Below are 4,398 nucleotides of genomic sequence, written 5' to 3'. Positions count from 1 at the left end.
TCAACCAGAGGTATTTGTGCCACTGCCGGAGCGTATCTCAGGCCTCTGAGCTGAGCTATAGGGCGGTTTGTTCTTCCTGGAAGTTCTTGAACAGTGAAAGTGCTCCATAAGCACTTGTCAAATAATAGCCTCCTGTGAAGGACAGCAAGGGAAGAACGTCTCAGAGTGGTCTCAGTCACAGGTACAGACCGTTTTCTTTGAGATGTATAAATACATCCAGAGAGGCACCCAGACACACACACGGATATACAGAAAGTCCCTTTATTCTATGGCCAAAATATTTACACACAAAAGGAAAACAGCTCATTGGCCTGCAAAACGCTGGAGGGTGTATTCTCAGCCACTGAGACGCATTCAGTGGTTGCATGTGCTCCATATGATACAGCGGTGCTTACGGCTGGGTCCACTCATGCTGAGGAAAGCCGATTCCTTAAATGACTCCTGTCTCTCCTTTACTCCCACGTGTTTATTCCTCTACTCTTGGAACACCAGCTTTATTTTAAATGATTATCTAACAGTGTTTTGTCTTCTTCCCAAGCTTCAGAGGTGGATGAAATAAACATGGCTGCTTAAACAAAGTAAAAGACAATCTACCGGTGTTCATCAACATCAAAGCAACCGCTCTTAGTGGCAATAAAGCAACAATTGAGTGTGAGATTTGTACTCTGCAATCATCCCAAAGGGTTGCCTTTGTTTTTAAAACAACAACTGGTCTGTCACCTTTGTGGCATTCCCCATAATGTCCAACTCATTCGGGAGATGGTGTATACAGTCCTGCATACTCCACCTTTATTACACAGAGAACAAACTAAAGCCACAACAGAGTTGCAATGTACAAAAGAAGCTGCAGGTCACAAAGTAAAAGAGTCTCGACGGGAGGTAACGGTCCGCAGCAACAGGAGACCCACTGTCTGTCTTATCTTTTCCAAGTCAGCCATTTGGGTGGGAGTGTCCAGCTAAGAGGCAGCACAGTCTGTTCAGAGGCGTTCAGAGATGCGTTCTGTACACAGGGTAGTATTTTCTGTATTACCGACAGTGTCCCCTCTCAGCCTTTAGCTTTGCAACGAGATTGACACACAAAATTCATGTGAGACCCATTAGATAAATTGGACAATACATTACAGTTGAAATGCACAACCCCAAAGCACTACACAATTTTTTCTGCACGGTAGAGCTGAGCTAGTGCCAAAGACAGGCCCAGCCTATGGACAGACTTCCTTTGCGGCATTCATAATAATGTGACTTAACAGTCCAGGAAAACTTTCGGCTTTTCAAGCGTGTTACTGATCTCCAGCTTCACATCTCAATTATTTTCCATGCTAAGATTCCTAACAATGTGCTCAAGGATGCTCTGTACACCAAGCAAGGAGCACACTAGTGCCAGATTGGAGGAATCGTGGCATGAATTCTCCCAGGCATAATGGCATGCAAGAGGATACAGCAACTTCAGAAAGCCAAGATGCAGCAGGAATAGGAAACACATACATATACCTAAACACGCAGCTAGGCTTGGCCGCAAGAACCTTTAAACTTTCTCATAAACTTTTTAGATTCTGGGGCCTACCAGAGCCTTGCAGAAAACTTGTTTGTTAAAAATGCTACCATGGAAACAGCAAGGAGGCAGATTTCCTTGCTTCTAGCAGACTTAAGTCCTCATGCAAGTAATGCCTCAAGAAACACATTCCTAGGGCTCAGAAAAATACTTGGTGAGAAGCAAATATTGGAAAGAAGCAAAGATCATTAAAAGGGAGCAATATTTTCGAAGCACTTCCCCAAAGGTACAAAGAGTCCCCCAGAAGTTTTCACACAGCACCTAACCCAAGTCTCATTATGTGCCTCACAGTGAGCTGAGTGCTGCTGCCCCATAAGTACTCTCAGGAAATTTTTCAGGCACAAAAGGCTAAGGCCATTGGGCACCTGCACAATGGATGTCCTTGCCTGCAGAGTCAAAACGGGTTAGAAACAATGTATTTGCTCGTAAAGCAATGCACAGCAGCACATTTTCAGGCTGCTGGGGCTTGTGCTCTGCGAGCTACCCAGCAGTGGAAATGATTAGGACATTGTCCTGCTACACTACTAACATCACTGTCATTAGGTCTCCCCTTAACAGGATTTCTACTCAAACAAGAGGGACAGCAACTGTGCTGTGAGGAAGAACATCCCCTCACTAGTCCTTCATGGGGTTCTAGTAAAAATAAAAAAAATCCATTACCTTCTCCATACACCAAGGATGGATCCAGCCACTCTGTCATGTATTCGATTTCAGTCTCCAGTTCATCACACTGGGCTAGGGCCTATGTCAACACAGGCAGGAAGTCATCAGCTCCATACGGCCTCGCTGGGTTGAAGGGAATGCAGGCAGTGAGAGACAAACCACACTTTTTCACCAGTTCCCGTGTTTGAAAGGAAAGCACTCTTTTGTGCCTTCTCGAGCCTGCATGTCTGTATTACTCCAGAACCCCCTGGAGTCACCAACGTGCAGCAAAGAGAACGTCGCCTGACACTCACTGCTCAGGAGACCGGCTCAATCCTGTCCTTCCAACAAGCACGAATCTTACGATGCACGCCTTGAGGCATGCAAGGGAAATTTAGAGAGTGGGCTCACCTTGGCACCAGCTCAACCAGTGAACTGGTGGAAAGGCTGCCATGCCAGACACCTGCACCGCTCTCATTGCCTGAGAGATGATGGATAGGCGTTTTCTTTATACATCCAGGGATAACATCCACCTTCTGGAAGCGTCCAGACACCAACACCAGTCTCTAAGTATGAATCCCACAGCAGAGAAGCCCAAGTATAAAAGCCTATTAGATTTGACAAGGAAATTCAACTCATTTCCTTGGCAGAGAATAGTCAAAAACACCAGTGAGCAATGGCTCCTGCACCTGAAGGGAGCCTACAAGAAAGATGAGGAGAGACTGTAAGGGCCTGGAGTGACAGTGACCCACAAAGACCGTGCTGTACCCAGGCCCATCAGTGGTCCTGGCACTTTTCCTGCATTTTGATTTTCTGTTCAGAAGTCACTATGTGGCCAAATCTCTGGGTCTGGCTAAACGGTGCTTAGTGCAGAACTGATGTGATGGTCACTCGGAATCGCCCAGAGCAGGAGCCAACTTGCAACTCTGGTGAAACTCAAGTGACACCAGCTGAGGCACACGCTCCAGATAACACACTGTGGGTGGGTCAGGGGCAAATGGTCAGGGCTTACCTTCTCCTGGTTTGAGGCCCGGTTTGGCAACAACACAACATTCCAGTGCAGGATCAGTGCCAAAGGGAAGGGCTGCGCAGATGCCCTGAGCCCCAGTCTCTGCATCAGCAGCAGTGGGTGGGTGGAACTCACCTATTTCCAGATTCAAATCAATTTGTTTGTCACTCCTGCTAGTTTCTAGGCTCTGAAAGCTCATTTCAGCTGTTGAGTGACAGCACTAGCTGGTCCATGGATTTAAGGAAGCAGATAGTCTTTGGGAATGTGCGTTGCCATTTGAGACTTGTCCAACAAAAGGGGCACAGGGGGACAGGAGGAGGACAGGTGTTAGGGACCGAGTCCGGAGAGCTGGCCACATAAATGACATGTACACAGATACGATTAAGCATCATTCTCCCCTTATTGTTCAACTATGCCAACTTACATCTACTTTTGCAAAGATTCACGCCCAGGCCCTCTAGATGGCCTCTAATGAGGGGGGGAGCCAGGCAGCTGTATACCTTGCCAAGGACTCTCAGGGCTGCCTGCAGTCAGGGGCCTGTTCAGGGGCTTTTCCTCAGCAACCCTGGGTTGTCCAATCTTTCCAGGGGTATCATATGCCCTTGTTCCATAAGGAATCCCTCTACAGACAGGGAGTTGTCACCGGCCCCGTGCTCATGGGCTGCAGGGGACACCTGCACTGAGGAGGAAATGGAAATGGGAAAGAGGGAAATGCAACTGGATGGGATGCAACTCTGGCACCACACCTCCTCTTGTTCCTGCTGTCCTGGAAAGGCCCAAGTAAATCCAGTCCCTCAGACCTTGCATCCCTGAACGCCAGGAGAGCCGGTGTTTTACCCAGATCCCAGTGCCCTGCACGGCTGCGCTGACACGAGCGCAGGCCGATCGCTCCGCCCAGCACCATCCCTCATTTGCCTCCCACGGCTCCCCAAGTGGCCCCAAACCACCCCAGCGTGTCCGTGCCGGGGCCAGGGCCTGCCCCGAGCCCGACCAGAGGCTGTCACCCAGCCCTGCACCAGCTGCCACCCCTGGGAGAGCTGGGAATGCACTGAGAGCTCGGCTCCCCGGGCTCCCCAGCACCCAAACCGGTCCTCAGACACACAGAAATGCCCAACCTGCCCCTCTGGGCACAGCCAAACACCACAATTCCATCATCCCCAAGGAACTCTGGCACTTGCCTCTTCACCTCTGCCCA

General features: G+C 49.2%; 1 long non-coding RNA gene across 1 annotated transcript; it reads right to left on the bottom strand.

The window, feature by feature from the left end:
- Window positions 1–247: 247 nt before the first annotated feature.
- LOC125338109 lies at window positions 248–3,346 on the bottom strand. The gene is made up of 2 exons (XR_007208192.1): window positions 2,213–3,346; window positions 248–1,056 (listed from the first exon to the last, which is right to left on the bottom strand). It is a non-coding gene; the product is annotated as an uncharacterized LOC125338109 (long non-coding RNA).
- Between the last annotated feature and the right edge of the window lie 1,052 nt (window positions 3,347–4,398).

This window comes from Corvus hawaiiensis, chromosome 24, assembly GCF_020740725.1.
Source record: "Corvus hawaiiensis isolate bCorHaw1 chromosome 24, bCorHaw1.pri.cur, whole genome shotgun sequence".
Lineage (NCBI taxonomy): Eukaryota > Metazoa > Chordata > Aves > Passeriformes > Corvidae > Corvus > Corvus hawaiiensis.
The sequence above is the reverse complement of the archived record's forward strand: the minus strand, read 5'-3'. Positions and strand labels throughout refer to the sequence as shown.